This window comes from Garra rufa, unplaced genomic scaffold (genome assembly GCF_049309525.1).
Source record: "Garra rufa unplaced genomic scaffold, GarRuf1.0 hap1_unplaced_003, whole genome shotgun sequence".
Classification (NCBI taxonomy): domain Eukaryota; kingdom Metazoa; phylum Chordata; class Actinopteri; order Cypriniformes; family Cyprinidae; genus Garra; species Garra rufa.
Window position 1 is genome coordinate 9,111,815 of NW_027394278.1, and position 24,626 is coordinate 9,136,440.

The 24,626-nt window shown below is 51.4% G+C and overlaps 23 non-coding genes and 1 pseudogene across 23 annotated transcripts; all 24 read left to right on the top strand.

Annotated features, from left to right (window-relative positions):
- Positions 1 to 5,080: 5,080 nt before the first annotated feature.
- LOC141310995 (U2 spliceosomal RNA) lies at positions 5,081 to 5,253 on the top strand (annotated as a pseudogene).
- A 366-nt stretch (positions 5,254 to 5,619) lies between these two features.
- LOC141310746 (U1 spliceosomal RNA) lies at positions 5,620 to 5,783 on the top strand. Its single transcript, XR_012348224.1, has one exon. It is a non-coding gene; the product is annotated as a U1 spliceosomal RNA (small nuclear RNA).
- A 951-nt stretch (positions 5,784 to 6,734) lies between these two features.
- LOC141310776 (U2 spliceosomal RNA) lies at positions 6,735 to 6,925 on the top strand. The gene has a single exon (XR_012348254.1). It is a non-coding gene; the product is annotated as a U2 spliceosomal RNA (small nuclear RNA).
- A 366-nt stretch (positions 6,926 to 7,291) lies between these two features.
- Positions 7,292 to 7,455, top strand: LOC141310538 (U1 spliceosomal RNA). Its single transcript, XR_012348017.1, has one exon. It is a non-coding gene; the product is annotated as a U1 spliceosomal RNA (small nuclear RNA).
- A 953-nt stretch (positions 7,456 to 8,408) lies between these two features.
- Positions 8,409 to 8,599, top strand: LOC141310777 (U2 spliceosomal RNA). Its single transcript, XR_012348255.1, has one exon. It is a non-coding gene; the product is annotated as a U2 spliceosomal RNA (small nuclear RNA).
- Positions 8,600 to 8,965: 366 nt separating this feature from the next.
- LOC141310540 (U1 spliceosomal RNA) lies at positions 8,966 to 9,129 on the top strand. The gene has a single exon (XR_012348019.1). It is a non-coding gene; the product is annotated as a U1 spliceosomal RNA (small nuclear RNA).
- Positions 9,130 to 10,080: 951 nt separating this feature from the next.
- Positions 10,081 to 10,271, top strand: LOC141310778 (U2 spliceosomal RNA). Its single transcript, XR_012348256.1, has one exon. It is a non-coding gene; the product is annotated as a U2 spliceosomal RNA (small nuclear RNA).
- A 366-nt stretch (positions 10,272 to 10,637) lies between these two features.
- On the top strand, positions 10,638 to 10,801 carry LOC141310541 (U1 spliceosomal RNA). The gene has a single exon (XR_012348021.1). It is a non-coding gene; the product is annotated as a U1 spliceosomal RNA (small nuclear RNA).
- Positions 10,802 to 11,752: 951 nt separating this feature from the next.
- Positions 11,753 to 11,943, top strand: LOC141310780 (U2 spliceosomal RNA). The gene has a single exon (XR_012348257.1). It is a non-coding gene; the product is annotated as a U2 spliceosomal RNA (small nuclear RNA).
- A 366-nt stretch (positions 11,944 to 12,309) lies between these two features.
- On the top strand, positions 12,310 to 12,473 carry LOC141310542 (U1 spliceosomal RNA). Its single transcript, XR_012348022.1, has one exon. It is a non-coding gene; the product is annotated as a U1 spliceosomal RNA (small nuclear RNA).
- A 951-nt stretch (positions 12,474 to 13,424) lies between these two features.
- LOC141310781 (U2 spliceosomal RNA) lies at positions 13,425 to 13,615 on the top strand. Its single transcript, XR_012348258.1, has one exon. It is a non-coding gene; the product is annotated as a U2 spliceosomal RNA (small nuclear RNA).
- A 366-nt stretch (positions 13,616 to 13,981) lies between these two features.
- LOC141310543 (U1 spliceosomal RNA) lies at positions 13,982 to 14,145 on the top strand. Its single transcript, XR_012348023.1, has one exon. It is a non-coding gene; the product is annotated as a U1 spliceosomal RNA (small nuclear RNA).
- Positions 14,146 to 15,043: 898 nt separating this feature from the next.
- Positions 15,044 to 15,234, top strand: LOC141310945 (U2 spliceosomal RNA). Its single transcript, XR_012348421.1, has one exon. It is a non-coding gene; the product is annotated as a U2 spliceosomal RNA (small nuclear RNA).
- A 366-nt stretch (positions 15,235 to 15,600) lies between these two features.
- On the top strand, positions 15,601 to 15,764 carry LOC141310544 (U1 spliceosomal RNA). The gene has a single exon (XR_012348024.1). It is a non-coding gene; the product is annotated as a U1 spliceosomal RNA (small nuclear RNA).
- Positions 15,765 to 16,715: 951 nt separating this feature from the next.
- LOC141310948 (U2 spliceosomal RNA) lies at positions 16,716 to 16,906 on the top strand. Its single transcript, XR_012348423.1, has one exon. It is a non-coding gene; the product is annotated as a U2 spliceosomal RNA (small nuclear RNA).
- A 366-nt stretch (positions 16,907 to 17,272) lies between these two features.
- LOC141310545 (U1 spliceosomal RNA) lies at positions 17,273 to 17,436 on the top strand. Its single transcript, XR_012348025.1, has one exon. It is a non-coding gene; the product is annotated as a U1 spliceosomal RNA (small nuclear RNA).
- Positions 17,437 to 18,387: 951 nt separating this feature from the next.
- Positions 18,388 to 18,578, top strand: LOC141310949 (U2 spliceosomal RNA). Its single transcript, XR_012348424.1, has one exon. It is a non-coding gene; the product is annotated as a U2 spliceosomal RNA (small nuclear RNA).
- A 366-nt stretch (positions 18,579 to 18,944) lies between these two features.
- On the top strand, positions 18,945 to 19,108 carry LOC141310547 (U1 spliceosomal RNA). The gene has a single exon (XR_012348026.1). It is a non-coding gene; the product is annotated as a U1 spliceosomal RNA (small nuclear RNA).
- Positions 19,109 to 20,059: 951 nt separating this feature from the next.
- Positions 20,060 to 20,250, top strand: LOC141310950 (U2 spliceosomal RNA). The gene has a single exon (XR_012348425.1). It is a non-coding gene; the product is annotated as a U2 spliceosomal RNA (small nuclear RNA).
- A 366-nt stretch (positions 20,251 to 20,616) lies between these two features.
- On the top strand, positions 20,617 to 20,780 carry LOC141310548 (U1 spliceosomal RNA). Its single transcript, XR_012348027.1, has one exon. It is a non-coding gene; the product is annotated as a U1 spliceosomal RNA (small nuclear RNA).
- A 951-nt stretch (positions 20,781 to 21,731) lies between these two features.
- On the top strand, positions 21,732 to 21,922 carry LOC141310782 (U2 spliceosomal RNA). The gene has a single exon (XR_012348259.1). It is a non-coding gene; the product is annotated as a U2 spliceosomal RNA (small nuclear RNA).
- A 366-nt stretch (positions 21,923 to 22,288) lies between these two features.
- On the top strand, positions 22,289 to 22,452 carry LOC141310549 (U1 spliceosomal RNA). Its single transcript, XR_012348028.1, has one exon. It is a non-coding gene; the product is annotated as a U1 spliceosomal RNA (small nuclear RNA).
- Positions 22,453 to 23,403: 951 nt separating this feature from the next.
- Positions 23,404 to 23,594, top strand: LOC141310986 (U2 spliceosomal RNA). Its single transcript, XR_012348462.1, has one exon. It is a non-coding gene; the product is annotated as a U2 spliceosomal RNA (small nuclear RNA).
- A 366-nt stretch (positions 23,595 to 23,960) lies between these two features.
- Positions 23,961 to 24,124, top strand: LOC141310550 (U1 spliceosomal RNA). The gene has a single exon (XR_012348029.1). It is a non-coding gene; the product is annotated as a U1 spliceosomal RNA (small nuclear RNA).
- Positions 24,125 to 24,626: the final 502 nt, after the last annotated feature.

The window sequence follows — 24,626 nt, forward strand, 5'->3', positions numbered from 1 at the left end:
GTAAGTTTTGCATCTGCTTCTTTGCTGAACACTTTCTGGTCTCGGTTTGAAATGTGTAAAGCCAATTTCTCCATGTTCACAGTGGAAAAACTGACTGACAATTCACTGAAAGTGGTGATTGTTAGGATGTTTAATGAAACTGTGAGTGGGGAGGACATAGCGGTGTGGTTGGCAAGATATTGCTCTGTTCGAGGACAACCAGTCAAGGTTTTAGATGAGGATGGCATCTGGAGCTGTGCGTGGAGAGTGCCCATCAAACAATGGGCAGATCCCAACAGCTACCATGGCCTGAGTCACATACCTTCTATGATTGTGTTGGGTGAGAACAGAGGCTACATTCACTATCAAGGGATGCCCAAGCTTTGTCGCAAGTGTGGCAAACTTGGACATCTTGCTGAGGCATGTCAGGAAGTAGTGTGCAGGAAGTGCAGAGAAATTGGGCACACTTTTGAAGAGTGTCAAAATGGCAGAAAGTGCAACCTCTGTGGTGAATTAACCCATCTCTACAGAGATTGCCCTAAGAGTTTTGCCAACAAACTGAAAGGCAACAAAATGGCCGCCCCACCGGAACAGCAAACTAACGAGGAGGCGGGTCCTGAGGTTTTGGCGGGAGATTCAAATCTCCCGCCAACCTCAGGGATTGGACAGGAAGGAGGAAGTGGGGCGGCCACAGGGGCGGAGTCAAACGAACAGAGGGAGGAAGCCACTCCCCAACAAGAGGAAAATGGAGGTGAAATGGAGGAGGAAGAGGAGGAAACGGCTTCCTCCCTAAAAACCGTCTCGGAGGCTAGTAGTGGGAGTGAAAACGATTGTTCACTCCCAAGTGCTCAAGTGCAAAAGAGACCCGCGGGATCTCCTCTGGTTGAAACAGAGGAGAAAAAAGCTAGGGCAGCACAACGACTTGATAGTTCTGGTTCAGAAGATCAAGAACGTATGTGGCCCCTAGAGTCCCCAAATGAGGTGTCTTTTTTGCACTTCAAGCTAAAAACATCGTCACCAAAGGAGCTACAAGAGGGTCTCTCTGTAGCACCTGAGGGGTCGAGCACTTTCTCTCTTGATCCCAGTTCCTCTGGGAAAAAGAAAGGGAAAGTGAAACAAGACTTAATATGATTTTAATTGTATTTTTGTAGTCTTTTGTATTGTTTCTTTTAAAATGTCTTATACCGCCCTTTTAACCATACTGCTCATGGCTCTCACCATCTCCACAATTAATGTGAGAAGTGTGAAGAGCAATGTGAGAGCACAGAGCATTTTATCCTACCTAAAAATTTTAAAGTCAGATGTGTTTTTATTACAAGAATGTGGTTTGCCTTTTTTATCAACTTACAGGAAATGGGAAGAAATGTGGACCCTAAGGCCTTCCATTTGGAGTGGGTCCAATTTTAACAAAAACGACGGTGTTGCCATTTTAATAAACAACCCCAATATCTTGGTGAAGGGCAGCACTGTGGTGAGGGATGGGCGGGCAATTTTAGCAAATCTGACTTTTTTAGGTAAGGATTTTAATGTTTTAAATGTGTATGGTTTTACAGAGAAAAATGACAGGTATGAGCTTTTAGAAGACCTGCAACCCCACATGCTAGGTAGGGCTCCCCTAGTGGTAGCAGGGGATTTTAATTGTGTTTTATCTAAAACTGACAGGAAGAGGGTAGGTGATGATTTTAAGGTTGATAAGACATCGGTTTTATTACAGAGTTTAGTCCGAGATTTTAGGTTAGTTGACTGTTTTAAAAAAATGCATCAAAGAGAGGAGGGCTTCACCTGGTTCAGTGGTGATGGCACCAAAGCCTCTCGAATCGACTACCTTTTTACAAGAGACTGCCCGCCAACCGATGCTACATTGACCCCACTCTTCTTTTCAGATCACTTAATGCTATCTTGCACCCTTTCACTCCCCACTGGTGTGACTGTAGGTGGAGGGCTGTGGAAACTGAACTGTTCCCTGTTAGAGGACGAGAAGTTAGTCAGTGAATACAGGGAGCAGTTCAGCCAATGGCAGACCCTCCAAGACTTTTACGACTCACGTGCACAGTGGTGGGACATGGTAAAGGAAAGGACAAGACAGTTTTTTAGAAAGGCAGGGAAACAGAAAAAGAACAGGGAAAAGAGACGCATGATGGGGTTGCAAAAAAGACTACAAAGATATTTTAATCTTTTAAACGATGGTTTTGATTTTAGCGTAGAGATTGCAGAGGTCAAAAAAGAGATGTCAGTTTTATCCAGTATCCTAAGTAAAGGCGTCATTTTAAGAAGCAAAGAAAGAGAAATAGAAGAAGGTGAAAAGTGTACACGATATTTTTTTAAAAAGATAATAACAAAGGGAGGGGCAATATCCATGGTTAAGGTAGGAGGGAGGGAGGCAACTAAAACAGAAGAGATTTTAAAGAATGTAGAACACTTTTATGAGGTTTTATACAAAAAAAAAGATGTACACGAAGACACCATGAGAGAAGTTTTAAATTTTTTAAACAAGAAAGTCAATAGCCAAAATAAGCTTTTATCCCAAGATTTTAACGTTTTAGAAATGTATAAAGCTCTTAAAGGTTTTAAAAGGGGGAGGTCCCCAGGAGCAGATGGACTCCCCCTAGAGTTTTATCTTGAGTTTTGGGATATTTTAGCACACGAGTTGTTGGCTGTTTTTAATGACTTTGAGACGCTTGACACATTACCAGACAGCTTTAGGATAGGGATAGTTTCATTACTGCACAAAAAAGGGGACAGGACTGACCTAAAAAACTGGAGACCAATTACACTTCTAAATGTGGACTGCAAGATTTTTAGCAAACTTTTAGCAACACGTATGTCGACTGTTTTAGAGGACGTGATCCACCCAGATCAAGCGTGTGCTGTGCCTGGAAGAAAGATAACAGACAGCCTAGTGCTGATTAGAGACGCCATCTGTTATGCGAGAGACAGAAATTTTCGGCTTGCAGTTCTAAATTTAGATTTTGAAAAAGCATTTGACAGAGTCTCGCACCAGTTCCTTTTTCAGGTACTGCAAAAAATGGGTTTTCCAGAAAGGTTTATAGCCTGGGTGGGACTGCTGTACAAGGGCCTAGTCAGCAAAATCCTTGTAAATGGGCATCTTTCCAAAGCTGTAAACATCCACAGCGGTGTCCGTCAGGGATGTCCTTTATCTCCTCTTCTGTATGTGGCCTGCATCGAGCCACTGGCACAGATCTTGAGAAGGGATAAATGGATCAAAGGACTAGACGTTCCTGGGACGGGAGGACTGACGGCGACCTGTGTTTTATACATGGATGATGTAACTCTTTTAGCCACGGACGTTTTATCTATACGAAGAGCAATGGACTTGACTGACTGGTACGGTCGGGCCTCGGGCGCCAAGCTGAACAGAAGTAAGTCCGAGGCCCAGCTCTTCGGGCCGTGGGACGGAGTAGACACAGGGAAACTGGACGTGAATTTTAAGGACACAAATTTTAAGATTTTAGGGGTTAAATTTGACAAAGAGGGAGGGGGACGGGAGAACTGGACTGACATGTTAGGGAAAGTTAGACAAAAACTGGGTTTTTGGGGACTAAGACAGATGACGTTTGAAGGCAAGGTTTTAATTTTTAAATCTGTGATTTTAACTCTGATTTTACTTGTCTGCTCTGTTTTTAGTCCCCCACGAAGTTTCCTGGCAGAACTGGAGAGGGCGGTGTTTTACTTCCTGTGGGGGTCCAAGTGGGAGCGCTTAAAGAGAGAAATCATCAAGAAGAGACCAGCAAATGGTGGAAAAGGCCTCCCAGACCCCCTCCTGTTTTTAGGCAGCCGTTTCACCGCCCTGCATTTTAAATATGCCATGACCCCATCCAAAGAAAACAAAACAGCTGCGATGACACGATTTTGGATGGGGTCGTACCTGAGGACTCTGAAGATTTTACCTGTCGATTTAAAATGCCCAGTGTCTTTTAACTTGCCCAATGAGTACAGTTTTATTAAAAAGTTTTTAAAGAAATACCTTTTAGAGAATCAAGAAGTCACTATTTTAACTAACCACAAGCATCTTGTCTCTCTTGTGCAGGACCGGGAACCGGTGAGTCCAGTTCCAGGCCTCACATTATGTGAGGCCAAAGAAGTTTGGAGGAACGCCTCTCACCCCGCTCTCCAGAACAGGCACAAGGACTTAGCGTGGATGGTGGCTCATGAGATCCTCCCGGTCAGGGCGGTTATGCACTCCAGAGGCATGGCCAAAAATCCGATATGCCCACGGTCCGGATGCAACTCCCCGGAGACCGTGCGGCATCTGCTCTGGGAGTGCGGCGCTGCGCGGGACCTGTGGGCCAAGACCGGCCCCCTGTATTTCCCGTGCCTACCAGCAGGTGGGGCCCAGATAGGGTACCAGCTCGCCATCCTTGGGGTGGGCCGGGGCTTGAAGGACATGACAGCACAGGAATTTACCTCGCTCTGGCTCACCCTTAACGTCATCAAGGATGCCATCTGGGCCACCAGAAATCTGCTGGTGGGGAAGCGCGTTACGGTACCCCTCCATGCATGCGAGCTAAAGGTAACATCAATGCTGCAGGGGTACCGGGCGACGATATTCGGACGAGGGGGCCGGGGTCGCACGGGGAGGGTCCCGGCCGCCACCGTCCCTGGCCGCCCGTAGATGCACCCTCACCACTCTGGCTACGGGAACAGCGGGCCAGCGGGCCGGAGGAGAGGGGATCTCCGCTGAGCCCAGGCAATAACATCGCACTGGCCTGTTCTGGAGAGTGGGGTGATGACAATGCTTGATAAGGACTCACCCCCGGTCTTACACAAGAGATGACTTTTAAGGACTTTTAATTGTTGGTTTTGTTGTGTTTTGTTGCATAAGATGCTTGTGGTCATTTTAAATCTGTATTTCATTTTATTTATTTTTTAACACACACACATTTTACCACACACAACGACATGGACTTTTAAAACAAGCAAACACAATGGTTTTAAAAGAATATTTTGCTCTGGTTTTTATCAAGATTGTATTTCCTTTTAAACCATGTGTATTTATTCTATTTATTCATGCTTGTTTTTAAATGTGTATTAAAAGAAAAATGTATGTGTGAAATAATTGTTTGAAAATGGTGACAATAAAACATTTTCGAAAGAAAAAAATCTGTTCTTATCAGTTTAATATCTGATACGTCCCCTACCCGGGGACTGCATATTAAATTGATTTTTGGATCAGGGAGCTGGAGCCGGGGCTTGCTCCGTCCACTCCATGCATCGGCCTGGTATTGCAGTGTTTCCAGGAACGGTGCGCTTTCCCTATTTTTGTGTCTAATAGCAGAGCCGGTGACGTCGGGTTCAAAGCCGTGCTTCCCGTTTCTTGAGGTCTCCCCACCCGGCACGCCCATCTGAAGTCTTTGGAGTCTTCTGATAATGAGGTGGGGTAAAAACTCTGGGCTAATAAATAGAACACAAGAACGCTCAAACGACGTGATGTTACACACTTCTGTGCAGCGGGTGGCGCGATGCACCTAAAAGTTGTTTGCGATCCGCCATTAAGCAAGAGAAGAAGAAGACGCTTGGTCAACGCAGGGCACCCGCCCTTCCTTTGCTTGGGATGGGGGTCACCGTTGATAAGGATGGTAGACAGGGAAGCGGTTCCTCTGACAGGCGGCCTAAAGCTTCATACTTACCTGGCAGGGGAGACACCATGATCAAGAAGGTGGTTCACCCAGGGCGAGGCTCATCCATTGCACTCCGGCCGTGCTGACCCCTGCGAATTCCCCAAATGTGGGAATCTCGACTGCATAATTTATGGTAGTGGGGGACTGCGTTCGCGCTCTCCCCTGGATTTGTTGGTTTGAAAAGGCAGATGTTTTTGTTGGGTTTTTGTCTCTTTTTTCGTTTGTTTGTTTGTTTTGCTGTGGTTTGGTCTTTATCTCTTTTTTTTCCTGGATGATCAATGGTTTAGAGAGTTGTTCAGAGTGAGGAGGTCTGTCACCTGGTGTGTGTGTGTGTGTTGTGCGTGAAAACAAAGTCACTCGCGGTCTTGAAAGATCGCCCCCTGGGGGGCGTTTCAGTTCAAATTTCTCACAGACCTCGCTTTTTGTTTGGACTAAGCGTTGCGTAGCTGTAGCTGTTTGCGTGTTTGTTTGGCTGTCCTTTTTGTATCCTTTTCCTATTTTTTTTGACCTTACAGCGCCACCAAGTGGCCAGTCGCAGCGCCCCTTTACACCTGACCACAGACCGAGCCCCTGCACAGGTGTGCCGATTTGGGTGAACCGATCTCATTCCTTGCGGGAGTTATAGCCATTTTAGCAAACTCGGCCACACGACCTTCCAACGTTTTGGGGTCCCCTCGCCAGGGTGAATGGAAATTTCCGGGTTTTTTGGATCATTATTGACAGTCAGACTCCAGGGAATCTTTCTGCACTGCTCCGGGTCGGACTGGGCCAAATGCCTAGCGCTGGTTTGCAAAAGTAGGTTTTCGACGAAATCCAAAATAGCCGAAAATTTCGTCAGTGCGACGAGCGAATCCGAGGCCTGCTTCTCGTCCGGCTCGAGCCAAGGATTCCGATGACACGAGGCACGTGGCTCTGCGACAAACCGTTTGGGAGTTACGAGCGATGCCGTACTCTCCATCGCTGCAGCGCCACCGCCCGGCCGATCGGGGCGAGGCTCGGTGACGTTGCGGGCGGGGGTGGGTACTGCCGTCCCCCGACGTTTCAGGGCTCTGCGACCGCCCGCGGCCGAGGTGGCCGCCGCTGTTTCCGGCTTCCTCCCCGCCGCCTCACAACGGCATCGCTTCTCGGCCTTTTGGCTAAGATCAAGTGTAGTATCTGTTCTTATCAGTTTAATATCTGATACGTCCCCTACCCGGGGACTGCATATTAAATTGATTTTTGGATCAGGGAGCTGGAGCCGGGGCTTGCTCCGTCCACTCCATGCATCGGCCTGGTATTGCAGTGTTTCCAGGAACGGTGCGCTTTCCCTATTTTTGTGTCTAATAGCAGAGCCGGTGACGTCGGGTTCAAAGCCGTGCTTCCCGTTTCTTGAGGTCTCCCCACCCGGCACGCCCATCTGAAGTCTTTGGAGTCTTCTGATAATGAGGTGGGGTAAAAACTCTGGGCTAATAAATAGAACACAAGAACGCTCAAACGACGTGATGTTACACACTTCTGTGCAGCGGGTGGCGCGATGCACCTAAAAGTTGTTTGCGATCCGCCATTAAGCAAGAGAAGAAGAAGACGCTTGGTCAACGCAGGGCACCCGCCCTTCCTTTGCTTGGGATGGGGGTCACCGTTGATAAGGATGGTAGACAGGGAAGCGGTTCCTCTGACAGGCGGCCTAAAGCTTCATACTTACCTGGCAGGGGAGACACCATGATCAAGAAGGTGGTTCACCCAGGGCGAGGCTCGTCCATTGCACTCCGGCCGTGCTGACCCCTGCGAATTCCCCAAATGTGGGAATCTCGACTGCATAATTTATGGTAGTGGGGGACTGCGTTCGCGCTCTCCCCTGGATTTGTTGGTTTGAAAAGGCAGATGTTTTTGTTGGGTTTTTGTCTCTTTTTTCGTTTGTTTGTTTGTTTTGCTGTGGTTTGGTCTTTATCTCTTTTTTTTCCTGGATGATCAATGGTTTAGAGAGTTGTTCAGAGTGAGGAGGTCTGTCACCTGGTGTGTGTGTGTGTGTGTTGTGCGTGAAAACAAAGTCACTCGCGGTCTTGAAAGATCGCCCCCTGGGGGGCGTTTCAGTTCAAATTTCTCACAGACCTCGCTTTTTGTTTGGACTAAGCGTTGCGTAGCTGTAGCTGTTTGCGTGTTTGTTTGGCTGTCCTTTTTGTATCCTTTTCCTATTTTTTTTGACCTTACAGCGCCACCAAGTGGCCAGTCGCAGCGCCCCTTTACACCTGACCACAGACCGAGCCCCTGCACAGGTGTGCCGATTTGGGTGAACCGATCTCATTCCTTGCGGGAGTTATAGCCATTTTAGCAAACTCGGCCACACGACCTTCCAACGTTTTGGGGTCCCCTCGCCAGGGTGAATGGAAATTTCCGGGTTTTTTGGATCATTATTGACAGTCAGACTCCAGGGAATCTTTCTGCACTGCTCCGGGTCGGACTGGGCCAAATGCCTAGCGCTGGTTTGCAAAAGTAGGTTTTCGACGAAATCCAAAATAGCCGAAAATTTCGTCAGTGCGACGAGCGAATCCGAGGCCTGCTTCTCGTCCGGCTCGAGCCAAGGATTCCGATGACACGAGGCACGTGGCTCTGCGACAAACCGTTTGGGAGTTACGAGCGATGCCGTACTCTCCATCGCTGCAGCGCCACCGCCCGGCCGATCGGGGCGAGGCTCGGTGACGTTGCGGGCGGGGGTGGGTACTGCCGTCCCCCGACGTTTCAGGGCTCTGCGACCGCCCGCGGCCGAGGTGGCCGCCGCTGTTTCCGGCTTCCTCCCCGCCGCCTCACAACGGCATCGCTTCTCGGCCTTTTGGCTAAGATCAAGTGTAGTATCTGTTCTTATCAGTTTAATATCTGATACGTCCCCTACCCGGGGACTGCATATTAAATTGATTTTTGGATCAGGGAGCTGGAGCCGGGGCTTGCTCCGTCCACTCCATGCATCGGCCTGGTATTGCAGTGTTTCCAGGAACGGTGCGCTTTCCCTATTTTTGTGTCTAATAGCAGAGCCGGTGACGTCGGGTTCAAAGCCGTGCTTCCCGTTTCTTGAGGTCTCCCCACCCGGCACGCCCATCTGAAGTCTTTGGAGTCTTCTGATAATGAGGTGGGGTAAAAACTCTGGGCTAATAAATAGAACACAAGAACGCTCAAACGACGTGATGTTACACACTTCTGTGCAGCGGGTGGCGCGATGCACCTAAAAGTTGTTTGCGATCCGCCATTAAGCAAGAGAAGAAGAAGACGCTTGGTCAACGCAGGGCACCCGCCCTTCCTTTGCTTGGGATGGGGGTCACCGTTGATAAGGATGGTAGACAGGGAAGCGGTTCCTCTGACAGGCGGCCTAAAGCTTCATACTTACCTGGCAGGGGAGACACCATGATCAAGAAGGTGGTTCACCCAGGGCGAGGCTCGTCCATTGCACTCCGGCCGTGCTGACCCCTGCGAATTCCCCAAATGTGGGAATCTCGACTGCATAATTTATGGTAGTGGGGGACTGCGTTCGCGCTCTCCCCTGGATTTGTTGGTTTGAAAAGGCAGATGTTTTTGTTGGGTTTTTGTCTCTTTTTTCGTTTGTTTGTTTGTTTTGCTGTGGTTTGGTCTTTATCTCTTTTTTTTCCTGGATGATCAATGGTTTAGAGAGTTGTTCAGAGTGAGGAGGTCTGTCACCTGGTGTGTGTGTGTGTGTTGTGCGTGAAAACAAAGTCACTCGCGGTCTTGAAAGATCGCCCCCTGGGGGGCGTTTCAGTTCAAATTTCTCACAGACCTCGCTTTTTGTTTGGACTAAGCGTTGCGTAGCTGTAGCTGTTTGCGTGTTTGTTTGGCTGTCCTTTTTGTATCCTTTTCCTATTTTTTTTGACCTTACAGCGCCACCAAGTGGCCAGTCGCAGCGCCCCTTTACACCTGACCACAGACCGAGCCCCTGCACAGGTGTGCCGATTTGGGTGAACCGATCTCATTCCTTGCGGGAGTTATAGCCATTTTAGCAAACTCGGCCACACGACCTTCCAACGTTTTGGGGTCCCCTCGCCAGGGTGAATGGAAATTTCCGGGTTTTTTGGATCATTATTGACAGTCAGACTCCAGGGAATCTTTCTGCACTGCTCCGGGTCGGACTGGGCCAAATGCCTAGCGCTGGTTTGCAAAAGTAGGTTTTCGACGAAATCCAAAATAGCCGAAAATTTCGTCAGTGCGACGAGCGAATCCGAGGCCTGCTTCTCGTCCGGCTCGAGCCAAGGATTCCGATGACACGAGGCACGTGGCTCTGCGACAAACCGTTTGGGAGTTACGAGCGATGCCGTACTCTCCATCGCTGCAGCGCCACCGCCCGGCCGATCGGGGCGAGGCTCGGTGACGTTGCGGGCGGGGGTGGGTACTGCCGTCCCCCGACGTTTCAGGGCTCTGCGACCGCCCGCGGCCGAGGTGGCCGCCGCTGTTTCCGGCTTCCTCCCCGCCGCCTCACAACGGCATCGCTTCTCGGCCTTTTGGCTAAGATCAAGTGTAGTATCTGTTCTTATCAGTTTAATATCTGATACGTCCCCTACCCGGGGACTGCATATTAAATTGATTTTTGGATCAGGGAGCTGGAGCCGGGGCTTGCTCCGTCCACTCCATGCATCGGCCTGGTATTGCAGTGTTTCCAGGAACGGTGCGCTTTCCCTATTTTTGTGTCTAATAGCAGAGCCGGTGACGTCGGGTTCAAAGCCGTGCTTCCCGTTTCTTGAGGTCTCCCCACCCGGCACGCCCATCTGAAGTCTTTGGAGTCTTCTGATAATGAGGTGGGGTAAAAACTCTGGGCTAATAAATAGAACACAAGAACGCTCAAACGACGTGATGTTACACACTTCTGTGCAGCGGGTGGCGCGATGCACCTAAAAGTTGTTTGCGATCCGCCATTAAGCAAGAGAAGAAGAAGACGCTTGGTCAACGCAGGGCACCCGCCCTTCCTTTGCTTGGGATGGGGGTCACCGTTGATAAGGATGGTAGACAGGGAAGCGGTTCCTCTGACAGGCGGCCTAAAGCTTCATACTTACCTGGCAGGGGAGACACCATGATCAAGAAGGTGGTTCACCCAGGGCGAGGCTCGTCCATTGCACTCCGGCCGTGCTGACCCCTGCGAATTCCCCAAATGTGGGAATCTCGACTGCATAATTTATGGTAGTGGGGGACTGCGTTCGCGCTCTCCCCTGGATTTGTTGGTTTGAAAAGGCAGATGTTTTTGTTGGGTTTTTGTCTCTTTTTTCGTTTGTTTGTTTGTTTTGCTGTGGTTTGGTCTTTATCTCTTTTTTTTCCTGGATGATCAATGGTTTAGAGAGTTGTTCAGAGTGAGGAGGTCTGTCACCTGGTGTGTGTGTGTGTGTTGTGCGTGAAAACAAAGTCACTCGCGGTCTTGAAAGATCGCCCCCTGGGGGGCGTTTCAGTTCAAATTTCTCACAGACCTCGCTTTTTGTTTGGACTAAGCGTTGCGTAGCTGTAGCTGTTTGCGTGTTTGTTTGGCTGTCCTTTTTGTATCCTTTTCCTATTTTTTTTGACCTTACAGCGCCACCAAGTGGCCAGTCGCAGCGCCCCTTTACACCTGACCACAGACCGAGCCCCTGCACAGGTGTGCCGATTTGGGTGAACCGATCTCATTCCTTGCGGGAGTTATAGCCATTTTAGCAAACTCGGCCACACGACCTTCCAACGTTTTGGGGTCCCCTCGCCAGGGTGAATGGAAATTTCCGGGTTTTTTGGATCATTATTGACAGTCAGACTCCAGGGAATCTTTCTGCACTGCTCCGGGTCGGACTGGGCCAAATGCCTAGCGCTGGTTTGCAAAAGTAGGTTTTCGACGAAATCCAAAATAGCCGAAAATTTCGTCAGTGCGACGAGCGAATCCGAGGCCTGCTTCTCGTCCGGCTCGAGCCAAGGATTCCGATGACACGAGGCACGTGGCTCTGCGACAAACCGTTTGGGAGTTACGAGCGATGCCGTACTCTCCATCGCTGCAGCGCCACCGCCCGGCCGATCGGGGCGAGGCTCGGTGACGTTGCGGGCGGGGGTGGGTACTGCCGTCCCCCGACGTTTCAGGGCTCTGCGACCGCCCGCGGCCGAGGTGGCCGCCGCTGTTTCCGGCTTCCTCCCCGCCGCCTCACAACGGCATCGCTTCTCGGCCTTTTGGCTAAGATCAAGTGTAGTATCTGTTCTTATCAGTTTAATATCTGATACGTCCCCTACCCGGGGACTGCATATTAAATTGATTTTTGGATCAGGGAGCTGGAGCCGGGGCTTGCTCCGTCCACTCCATGCATCGGCCTGGTATTGCAGTGTTTCCAGGAACGGTGCGCTTTCCCTATTTTTGTGTCTAATAGCAGAGCCGGTGACGTCGGGTTCAAAGCCGTGCTTCCCGTTTCTTGAGGTCTCCCCACCCGGCACGCCCATCTGAAGTCTTTGGAGTCTTCTGATAATGAGGTGGGGTAAAAACTCTGGGCTAATAAATAGAACACAAGAACGCTCAAACGACGTGATGTTACACACTTCTGTGCAGCGGGTGGCGCGATGCACCTAAAAGTTGTTTGCGATCCGCCATTAAGCAAGAGAAGAAGAAGACGCTTGGTCAACGCAGGGCACCCGCCCTTCCTTTGCTTGGGATGGGGGTCACCGTTGATAAGGATGGTAGACAGGGAAGCGGTTCCTCTGACAGGCGGCCTAAAGCTTCATACTTACCTGGCAGGGGAGACACCATGATCAAGAAGGTGGTTCACCCAGGGCGAGGCTCGTCCATTGCACTCCGGCCGTGCTGACCCCTGCGAATTCCCCAAATGTGGGAATCTCGACTGCATAATTTATGGTAGTGGGGGACTGCGTTCGCGCTCTCCCCTGGATTTGTTGGTTTGAAAAGGCAGATGTTTTTGTTGGGTTTTTGTCTCTTTTTTCGTTTGTTTGTTTGTTTTGCTGTGGTTTGGTCTTTATCTCTTTTTTTTCCTGGATGATCAATGGTTTAGAGAGTTGTTCAGAGTGAGGAGGTCTGTCACCTGGTGTGTGTGTGTGTGTTGTGCGTGAAAACAAAGTCACTCGCGGTCTTGAAAGATCGCCCCCTGGGGGGCGTTTCAGTTCAAATTTCTCACAGACCTCGCTTTTTGTTTGGACTAAGCGTTGCGTAGCTGTAGCTGTTTGCGTGTTTGTTTGGCTGTCCTTTTTGTATCCTTTTCCTATTTTTTTTGACCTTACAGCGCCACCAAGTGGCCAGTCGCAGCGCCCCTTTACACCTGACCACAGACCGAGCCCCTGCACAGGTGTGCCGATTTGGGTGAACCGATCTCATTCCTTGCGGGAGTTATAGCCATTTTAGCAAACTCGGCCACACGACCTTCCAACGTTTTGGGGTCCCCTCGCCAGGGTGAATGGAAATTTCCGGGTTTTTTGGATCATTATTGACAGTCAGACTCCAGGGAATCTTTCTGCACTGCTCCGGGTCGGACTGGGCCAAATGCCTAGCGCTGGTTTGCAAAAGTAGGTTTTCGACGAAATCCAAAATAGCCGAAAATTTCGTCAGTGCGACGAGCGAATCCGAGGCCTGCTTCTCGTCCGGCTCGAGCCAAGGATTCCGATGACACGAGGCACGTGGCTCTGCGACAAACCGTTTGGGAGTTACGAGCGATGCCGTACTCTCCATCGCTGCAGCGCCACCGCCCGGCCGATCGGGGCGAGGCTCGGTGACGTTGCGGGCGGGGGTGGGTACTGCCGTCCCCCGACGTTTCAGGGCTCTGCGACCGCCCGCGGCCGAGGTGGCCGCCGCTGTTTCCGGCTTCCTCCCCGCCGCCTCACAACGGCATCGCTTCTCGGCCTTTTGGCTAAGATCAAGTGTAGTATCTGTTCTTATCAGTTTAATATCTGATACGTCCCCTACCCGGGGACTGCATATTAAATTGATTTTTGGATCAGGGAGCTGGAGCCGGGGCTTGCTCCGTCCACTCCATGCATCGGCCTGGTATTGCAGTGTTTCCAGGAACGGTGCGCTTTCCCTATTTTTGTGTCTAATAGCAGAGCCGGTGACGTCGGGTTCAAAGCCGTGCTTCCCGTTTCTTGAGGTCTCCCCACCCGGCACGCCCATCTGAAGTCTTTGGAGTCTTCTGATAATGAGGTGGGGTAAAAACTCTGGGCTAATAAATAGAACACAAGAACGCTCAAACGACGTGATGTTACACACTTCTGTGCAGCGGGTGGCGCGATGCACCTAAAAGTTGTTTGCGATCCGCCATTAAGCAAGAGAAGAAGAAGACGCTTGGTCAACGCAGGGCACCCGCCCTTCCTTTGCTTGGGATGGGGGTCACCGTTGATAAGGATGGTAGACAGGGAAGCGGTTCCTCTGACAGGCGGCCTAAAGCTTCATACTTACCTGGCAGGGGAGACACCATGATCAAGAAGGTGGTTCACCCAGGGCGAGGCTCGTCCATTGCACTCCGGCCGTGCTGACCCCTGCGAATTCCCCAAATGTGGGAATCTCGACTGCATAATTTATGGTAGTGGGGGACTGCGTTCGCGCTCTCCCCTGGATTTGTTGGTTTGAAAAGGCAGATGTTTTTGTTGGGTTTTTGTCTCTTTTTTCGTTTGTTTGTTTGTTTTGCTGTGGTTTGGTCTTTATCTCTTTTTTTTCCTGGATGATCAATGGTTTAGAGAGTTGTTCAGAGTGAGGAGGTCTGTCACCTGGTGTGTGTGTGTGTGTTGTGCGTGAAAACAAAGTCACTCGCGGTCTTGAAAGATCGCCCCCTGGGGGGCGTTTCAGTTCAAATTTCTCACAGACCTCGCTTTTTGTTTGGACTAAGCGTTGCGTAGCTGTAGCTGTTTGCGTGTTTGTTTGGCTGTCCTTTTCGTATCCTTTTCCTATTTTTTTTGACCTTACAGCGCCACCAAGTGGCCAGTCGCAGCGCCCCTTTACACCTGACCACAGACCGAGCCCCTGCACAGGTGTGCCGATTTGGGTGAACCGATCTCATTCCTTGCGGGAGTTATAGCCATTTTAGCAAACTCGGCCACACGACCTTCCAACGTTTTGGGGTCCCCTCGCCAGGGTGAATGGAAATTTCCGGGTTTTTTGGATCATTATTGACAGTCAGACTCCAGGGAATCTTTCTGCACTGCTCCGGGTCGGACTGGGCCAAATGCCTAGCGCTGGTTTGCAAAAGTAGGTTTTCGACGAAATCCAAAATAGCCGAAAATTTCGTCAGTGCGACGAGCGAATCCGAGGCCTGCTTCTCGTCCGGCTCGAGCCAAGGATTCCGATGACACGAGGCACGTGGCTCTGCGACAAACCGTTTGGGAGTTACGAGCGATGCCGTACTCTCCATCGCTGCAGCGCCACCGCCCGGCCGATCGGGGCGAGGCTCGGTGACGTTGCGGGCGGGGGTGGGTACTGCCTGTTTCCGGCTTCCTCCCCGCCGCCTCACAACGGCATCGCTTCTCGGCCTTTTGGCTAAGATCAAGTGTAGTATCTGTTCTTATCAGTTTGATATCTGATACGTCCCCTACCCGGGGACTGCATATTAAATTGATTTTTGGATCAGGGAGCTGGAGCCGGGGCTTGCTCCGTCCACTCCATGCATCGGCCTGGTATTGCAGTGTTTCCAGGAACGGTGCGCTTTCCCTATTTTTGTGTCTAATAGCAGAGCCGGTGACGTCGGGTTCAAAGCCGTGCTTCCCGTTTCTTGAGGTCTCCCCACCCGGCACGCCCATCTGAAGTCTTTGGAGTCTTCTGATAATGAGGTGGGGTAAAAACTCTGGGCTAATAAATAGAACACAAGAACGCTCAAACGACGTGATGTTACACACTTCTGTGCAGCGGGTGGCGCGATGCACCTAAAAGTTGTTTGCGATCCGCCATTAAGCAAGAGAAGAAGAAGACGCTTGGTCAACGCAGGGCACCCGCCCTTCCTTTGCTTGGGATGGGGGTCACCGTTGATAAGGATGGTAGACAGGGAAGCGGTTCCTCTGACAGGCGGCCTAAAGCTTCATACTTACCTGGCAGGGGAGACACCATGATCAAGAAGGTGGTTCACCCAGGGCGAGGCTCGTCCATTGCACTCCGGCCGTGCTGACCCCTGCGAATTCCCCAAATGTGGGAATCTCGACTGCATAATTTATGGTAGTGGGGGACTGCGTTCGCGCTCTCCCCTGGATTTGTTGGTTTGAAAAGGCAGATGTTTTTGTTGGGTTTTTGTCTCTTTTTTCGTTTGTTTGTTTGTTTTGCTGTGGTTTGGTCTTTATCTCTTTTTTTTCCTGGATGATCAATGGTTTAGAGAGTTGTTCAGAGTGAGGAGGTCTGTCACCTGGTGTGTGTGTGTGTGTTGTGCGTGAAAACAAAGTCACTCGCGGTCTTGAAAGATCGCCCCCTGGGGGGCGTTTCAGTTCAAATTTCTCACAGACCTCGCTTTTTGTTTGGACTAAGCGTTGCGTAGCTGTAGCTGTTTGCGTGTTTGTTTGGCTGTCCTTTTTGTATCCTTTTCCTATTTTTTTTGACCTTACAGCGCCACCAAGTGGCCAGTCGCAGCGCCCCTTTACACCTGACCACAGACCGAGCCCCTGCACAGGTGTGCCGATTTGGGTGAACCGATCTCATTCCTTGCGGGAGTTATAGCCATTTTAGCAAACTCGGCCACACGACCTTCCAACGTTTTGGGGTCCCCTCGCCAGGGTGAATGGAAATTTCCGGGTTTTTTGGATCATTATTGACAGTCAGACTCCAGGGAATCTTTCTGCACTGCTCCGGGTCGGACTGGGCCAAATGCCTAGCGCTGGTTTGCAAAAGTAGGTTTTCGACGAAATCCAAAATAGCCGAAAATTTCGTCAGTGCGACGAGCGAATCCGAGGCCTGCTTCTCGTCCGGCTCGAGCCAAGGATTCCGATGACACGAGGCACGTGGCTCTGCGACAAACCGTTTGGGAGTTACGAGCGATGCCGTACTCTCCATCGCTGCAGCGCCACCGCCCGGCCGATCGGGGCGAGGCTCGGTGACGTTGCGGGCGGGGGTGGGTACTGCCGTCCCCCGACGTTTCAGGGCTCTGCGACCGCCCGCGGCCGAGGTGGCCGCCGCTGTTTCCGGCTTCCTCCCCGCCGCCTCACAACGGCATCGCTTCTCGGCCTTTTGGCTAAGATCAAGTGTAGTATCTGTTCTTATCAGTTTGATATCTGATACGTCCCCTACCCGGGGACTGCATATTAAATTGATTTTTGGATCAGGGAGCTGGAGCCGGGGCTTGCTCCGTCCACTCCATGCATCGGCCTGGTATTGCAGTGTTTCCAGGAACGGTGCGCTTTCCCTATTTTTGTGTCTAATAGCAGAGCCGGTGACGTCGGGTTCAAAGCCGTGCTTCCCGTTTCTTGAGGTCTCCCCACCCGGCACGCCCATCTGAAGTCTTTGGAGTCTTCTGATAATGAGGTGGGGTAAAAACTCTGGGCTAATAAATAGAACACAAGAACGCTCAAACGACGTGATGTTACACACTTCTGTGCAGCGGGTGGCGCGATGCACCTAAAAGTTGTTTGCGATCCGCCATTAAGCAAGAGAAGAAGAAGACGCTTGGTCAACGCAGGGCACCCGCCCTTCCTTTGCTTGGGATGGGGGTCACCGTTGATAAGGATGGTAGACAGGGAAGCGGTTCCTCTGACAGGCGGCCTAAAGCTTCATACTTACCTGGCAGGGGAGACACCATGATCAAGAAGGTGGTTCACCCAGGGCGAGGCTCGTCCATTGCACTCCGGCCGTGCTGACCCCTGCGAATTCCCCAAATGTGGGAATCTCGACTGCATAATTTATGGTAGTGGGGGACTGCGTTCGCGCTCTCCCCTGGATTTGTTGGTTTGAAAAGGCAGATGTTTTTGTTGGGTTTTTGTCTCTTTTTTCGTTTGTTTGTTTGTTTTGCTGTGGTTTGGTCTTTATCTCTTTTTTTTCCTGGATGATCAATGGTTTAGAGAGTTGTTCAGAGTGAGGAGGTCTGTCACCTGGTGTGTGTGTGTGTGTTGTGCGTGAAAACAAAGTCACTCGCGGTCTTGAAAGATCGCCCCCTGGGGGGCGTTTCAGTTCAAATTTCTCACAGACCTCGCTTTTTGTTTGGACTAAGCGTTGCGTAGCTGTAGCTGTTTGCGTGTTTGTTTGGCTGTCCTTTTTGTATCCTTTTCCTATTTTTTTTGACCTTACAGCGCCACCAAGTGGCCAGTCGCAGCGCCCCTTTACACCTGACCACAGACCGAGCCCCTGCACAGGTGTGCCGATTTGGGTGAACCGATCTCATTCCTTGCGGGAGTTATAGCCATTTTAGCAAACTCGGCCACACGACCTTCCAACGTTTTGGGGTCCCCTCGCCAGGGTGAATGGAAATTTCCGGGTTTTTTGGATCATTATTGACAGTCAGACTCCAGGGAATCTTTCTGCACTGCTCCGGGTCGGACTGGGCCAAATGCCTAGCGCTGGTTTGCAAAAGTAGGTTTTCGACGAAATCCAAAATAGCCGAAAATTTCGTCAGTGCGACGAGCGAATCCGAGGCCTGCTTCTCGTCCGGCTCGAGCCAAGGATTCCGATGACACGAGGCACGTGGCTCTGCGACAAACCGTTTGGGAGTTACGAGCGATGCCGTACTCTCCATCGCTGCAGCGCCACCGCCCGGCCGATCGGGGCGAGGCTCGGTGACGTTGCGGGCGGGGGTGGGTACTGCCGTCCCCCGACGTTTCAGGGCTCTGCGACCGCCCGCGGCCGAGGTGGCCGCCGCTGTTTCCGGCTTCCTCCCCGCCGCCTCACAACGGCATCGCTTCTCGGCCTTTTGGCTAAGATCAAGTGTAGTATCTGTTCTTATCAGTTTGATATCTGATACGTCCCCTACCCGGGGACTGCATATTAAATTGATTTTTGGATCAGGGAGCTGGAGCCGGGGCTTGCTCCGTCCACTCCATGCATCGGCCTGGTATTGCAGTGTTTCCAGGAACGGTGCGCTTTCCCTATTTTTGTGTCTAATAGCAGAGCCGGTGACGTCGGGTTCAAAGCCGTGCTTCCCGTTTCTTGAGGTCTCCCCACCCGGCACGCCCATCTGAAGTCTTTGGAGTCTTCTGATAATGAGGTGGGGTAAAAACTCTGGGCTAATAAATAGAACACAAGAACGCTCAAACGACGTGATGTTACACACTTCTGTGCAGCGGGTGGCGCGATGCACCTAAAAGTTGTTTGCGATCCGCCATTAAGCAAGAGAAGAAGAAGACGCTTGGTCAACGCAGGGCACCCGCCCTTCCTTTGCTTGGGATGGGGGTCACCGTTGATAAGGATGGTAGACAGGGAAGCGGTTCCTCTGACAGGCGGCCTAAAGCTTCATACTTACCTGGCAGGGGAGACACCATGATCAAGAAGGTGGTTCACCCAGGGCGAGGCTCGTCCATTGCACTCCGGCCGTGCTGACCCCTGCGAATTCCCCAAATGTGGGAATCTCGACTGCATAATTTATGGTAGTGGGGGACTGCGTTCGCGCTCTCCCCTGGATTTGTTGGTTTGAAAAGGCAGATGTTTTTGTTGGGTTTTTGTCACTTTTTTCGTTTGTTTGTTTGTTTTGCTGTGGTTTGGTCTTTATCTCTTTTTTTTCCTGGATGATCAATGGTTTAGAGAGTTGTTCAGAGTGAGGAGGTCTGTCACCTGGTGTGTGTGTGTGTGTTGTGCGTGAAAACAAAGTCACTCGCGGTCTTGAAAGATCGCCCCCTGGGGGGCGTTTCAGTTCAAATTTCTCACAGACCTCGCTTTTTGTTTGGACTAAGCGTTGCGTAGCTGTAGCTGTTTGCGTGTTTGTTTGGCTGTCCTTTTTGTATCCTTTTCCTATTTTTTTTGACCTTACAGCGCCACCAAGTGGCCAGTCGCAGCGCCCCTTTACACCTGACCACAGACCGAGCCCCTGCACAGGTGTGCCGATTTGGGTGAACCGATCTCATTCCTTGCGGGAGTTATAGCCATTTTAGCAAACTCGGCCACACGACCTTCCAACGTTTTGGGGTCCCCTCGCCAGGGTGAATGGAAATTTCCGGGTTTTTTGGATCATTATTGACAGTCAGACTCCAGGGAATCTTTCTGCACTGCTCCGGGTCGGACTGGGCCAAATGCCTAGCGCTGGTTTGCAAAAGTAGGTTTTCGACGAAATCCAAAATAGCCGAAAATTTCGTCAGTGCGACGAGCGAATCCGAGGCCTGCTTCTCGTCCGGCTCGAGCCAAGGATTCCGATGACACGAGGCACGTGGCTCTGCGACAAACCGTTTGGGAGTTACGAGCGATGCCGTACTCTCCATCGCTGCAGCGCCACCGCCCGGCCGATCGGGGCGAGGCTCGGTGACGTTGCGGGCGGGGGTGGGTACTGCCGTCCCCCGACGTTTCAGGGCTCTGCGACCGCCCGCGGCCGAGGTGGCCGCCGCTGTTTCCGGCTTCCTCCCCGCCGCCTCACAACGGCATCGCTTCTCGGCCTTTTGGCTAAGATCAAGTGTAGTATCTGTTCTTATCAGTTTGATATCTGATACGTCCCCTACCCGGGGACTGCATATTAAATTGATTTTTGGATCAGGGAGCTGGAGCCGGGGCTTGCTCCGTCCACTCCATGCATCGGCCTGGTATTGCAGTGTTTCCAGGAACGGTGCGCTTTCCCTATTTTTGTGTCTAATAGCAGAGCCGGTGACGTCGGGTTCAAAGCCGTGCTTCCCGTTTCTTGAGGTCTCCCCACCCGGCACGCCCATCTGAAGTCTTTGGAGTCTTCTGATAATGAGGTGGGGTAAAAACTCTGGGCTAATAAATAGAACACAAGAACGCTCAAACGACGTGATGTTACACACTTCTGTGCAGCGGGCGGCGCGATGCACCTAAAAGTTGTTTGCGATCCGCCATTAAGCAAGAGAAGAAGAAGACGCTTGGTCAACGCAGGGCACCCGCCCTTCCTTTGCTTGGGATGGGGGTCACCGTTGATAAGGATGGTAGACAGGGAAGCGGTTCCTCTGACAGGCGGCCTAAAGCTTCATACTTACCTGGCAGGGGAGACACCATGATCAAGAAGGTGGTTCACCCAGGGCGAGGCTCGTCCATTGCACTCCGGCCGTGCTGACCCCTGCGAATTCCCCAAATGTGGGAATCTCGACTGCATAATTTATGGTAGTGGGGGACTGCGTTCGCGCTCTCCCCTGGATTTGTTGGTTTGAAAAGGCAGATGTTTTTGTTGGGTTTTTGTCTCTTTTTTCGTTTGTTTGTTTGTTTTGCTGTGGTTTGGTCTTTATCTCTTTTTTTTCCTGGATGATCAATGGTTTAGAGAGTTGTTCAGAGTGAGGAGGTCTGTCACCTGGTGTGTGTGTGTGTGTTGTGCGTGAAAACAAAGTCACTCGCGGTCTTGAAAGATCGCCCCCTGGGGGGCGTTTCAGTTCAAATTTCTCACAGACCTCGCTTTTTGTTTGGACTAAGCGTTGCGTAGCTGTAGCTGTTTGCGTGTTTGTTTGGCTGTCCTTTTTGTATCCTTTTCCTATTTTTTTTGACCTTACAGCGCCACCAAGTGGCCAGTCGCAGCGCCCCTTTACACCTGACCACAGACCGAGCCCCTGCACAGGTGTGCCGATTTGGGTGAACCGATCTCATTCCTTGCGGGAGTTATAGCCATTTTAGCAAACTCGGCCACACGACCTTCCAACGTTTTGGGGTCCCCTCGCCAGGGTGAATGGAAATTTCCGGGTTTTTTGGATCATTATTGACAGTCAGACTCCAGGGAATCTTTCTGCACTGCTCCGGGTCGGACTGGGCCAAATGCCTAGCGCTGGTTTGCAAAAGTAGGTTTTCGACGAAATCCAAAATAGCCGAAAATTTCGTCAGTGCGACGAGCGAATCCGAGGCCTGCTTCTCGTCCGGCTCGAGCCAAGGATTCCGATGACACGAGGCACGTGGCTCTGCGACAAACCGTTTGGGAGTTACGAGCGATGCCGTACTCTCCATCGCTGCAGCGCCACCGCCCGGCCGATCGGGGCGAGGCTCGGTGACGTTGCGGGCGGGGGTGGGTACTGCCGTCCCCCGACGTTTCAGGGCTCTGCGACCGCCCGCGGCCGAGGTGGCCGCCGCTGTTTCCGGCTTCCTCCCCGCCGCCTCACAACGGCATCGCTTCTCGGCCTTTTGGCTAAGATCAAGTGTAGTATCTGTTCTTATCAGTTTAATATCTGATACGTCCCCTACCCGGGGACTGCATATTAAATTGATTTTTGGATCAGGGAGCTGGAGCCGGGGCTTGCTCCGTCCACTCCATGCATCGGCCTGGTATTGCAGTGTTTCCAGGAACGGTGCGCTTTCCCTATTTTTGTGTCTAATAGCAGAGCCGGTGACGTCGGGTTCAAAGCCGTGCTTCCCGTTTCTTGAGGTCTCCCCACCCGGCACGCCCATCTGAAGTCTTTGGAGTCTTCTGATAATGAGGTGGGGTAAAAACTCTGGGCTAATAAATAGAACACAAGAACGCTCAAACGACGTGATGTTACACACTTCTGTGCAGCGGGTGGCGCGATGCACCTAAAAGTTGTTTGCGATCCGCCATTAAGCAAGAGAAGAAGAAGACGCTTGGTCAACGCAGGGCACCCGCCCTTCCTTTGCTTGGGATGGGGGTCACCGTTGATAAGGATGGTAGACAGGGAAGCGGTTCCTCTGACAGGCGGCCTAAAGCTTCATACTTACCTGGCAGGGGAGACACCATGATCAAGAAGGTGGTTCACCCAGGGCGAGGCTCGTCCATTGCACTCCGGCCGTGCTGACCCCTGCGAATTCCCCAAATGTGGGAATCTCGACTGCATAATTTATGGTAGTGGGGGACTGCGTTCGCGCTCTCCCCTGGATTTGTTGGTTTGAAAAGGCAGATGTTTTTGTTGGGTTTTTGTCTCTTTTTTCGTTTGTTTGTTTGTTTTGCTGTGGTTTGGTCTTTATCTCTTTTTTTTCCTGGATGATCAATGGTTTAGAGAGTTGTTCAGAGTGAGGAGGTCTGTCACCTGGTGTGTGTGTGTGTGTTGTGCGTGAAAACAAAGTCACTCGCGGTCTTGAAAGATCGCCCCCTGGGGGGCGTTTCAGTTCAAATTTCTCACAGACCTCGCTTTTTGTTTGGACTAAGCGTTGCGTAGCTGTAGCTGTTTGCGTGTTTGTTTGGCTGTCCTTTTTGTATCCTTTTCCTATTTTTTTTGACCTTACAGCGCCACCAAGTGGCCAGTCGCAGCGCCCCTTTACACCTGACCACAGACCGAGCCCCTGCACAGGTGTGCCGATTTGGGTGAACCGATCTCATTCCTTGCGGGAGTTATAGCCATTTTAGCAAACTCGGCCACACGACCTTCCAACGTTTTGGGGTCCCCTCGCCAGGGTGAATGGAAATTTCCGGGTTTTTTGGATCATTATTGACAGTCAGACTCCAGGGAATCTTTCTGCACTGCTCCGGGTCGGACTGGGCCAAATGCCTAGCGCTGGTTTGCAAAAGTAGGTTTTCGACGAAATCCAAAATAGCCGAAAATTTCGTCAGTGCGACGAGCGAATCCGAGGCCTGCTTCTCGTCCGGCTCGAGCCAAGGATTCCGATGACACGAGGCACGTGGCTCTGCGACAAACCGTTTGGGAGTTACGAGCGATGCCGTACTCTCCATCGCTGCAGCGCCACCGCCCGGCCGATCGGGGCGAGGCTCGGTGACGTTGCGGGCGGGGGTGGGTACTGCCGTCCCCCGACGTTTCAGGGCTCTGCGACCGCCCGCGGCCGAGGTGGCCGCCGCTGTTTCCGGCTTCCTCCCCGCCGCCTCACAACGGCATCGCTTCTCGGCCTTTTGGCTAAGATCAAGTGTAGTATCTGTTCTTATCAGTTTGATATCTGATACGTCCCCTACCCGGGGACTGCATATTAAATTGATTTTTGGATCAGGGAGCTGGAGCCGGGGCTTGCTCCGTTCACTCCATGCATCGGCCTGGTATTGCAGTGTTTCCAGGAACGGTGCGCTTTCCCTATTTTTGTGTCTAATAGCAGAGCCGGTGACGTCGGGTTCAAAGCCGTGCTTCCCGTTTCTTGAGGTCTCCCCACCCGGCACGCCCATCTGAAGTCTTTGGAGTCTTCTGATAATGAGGTGGGGTAAAAACTCTGGGCTAATAAATAGAACACAAGAACGCTCAAACGACGTGATGTTACACACTTCTGTGCAGCGGGCGGCGCGATGCACCTAAAAGTTGTTTGCGATCCGCCATTAAGCAAGAGAAGAAGAAGACGCTTGGTCAACGCAGGGCACCCGCCCTTCCTTTGCTTGGGATGGGGGTCACCGTTGATAAGGATGGTAGACAGGGAAGCGGTTCCTCTGACAGGCGGCCTAAAGCTTCATACTTACCTGGCAGGGGAGACACCATGATCAAGAAGGTGGTTCACCCAGGGCGAGGCTCGTCCATTGCACTCCGGCCGTGCTGACCCCTGCGAATTCCCCAAATGTGGGAATCTCGACTGCATAATTTATGGTAGTGGGGGACTGCGTTCGCGCTCTCCCCTGGATTTGTTGGTTTGAAAAGGCAGATGTTTTTGTTGGGTTTTTGTCTCTTTTTTCGTTTGTTTGTTTGTTTTGCTGTGGTTTGGTCTTTATCTCTTTTTTTTCCTGGATGATCAATGGTTTAGAGAGTTGTTCAGAGTGAGGAGGTCTGTCACCTGGTGTGTGTGTGTGTGTTGTGCGTGAAAACAAAGTCACTCGCGGTCTTGAAAGATCGCCCCCTGGGGGGCGTTTCAGTTCAAATTTCTCACAGACCTCGCTTTTTGTTTGGACTAAGCGTTGCGTAGCTGTAGCTGTTTGCGTGTTTGTTTGGCTGTCCTTTTTGTATCCTTTTCCTATTTTTTTTGACCTTACAGCGCCACCAAGTGGCCAGTCGCAGCGCCCCTTTACACCTGACCACAGACCGAGCCCCTGCACAGGTGTGCCGATTTGGGTGAACCGATCTCATTCCTTGCGGGAGTTATAGCCATTTTAGCAAACTCGGCCACACGACCTTCCAACGTTTTGG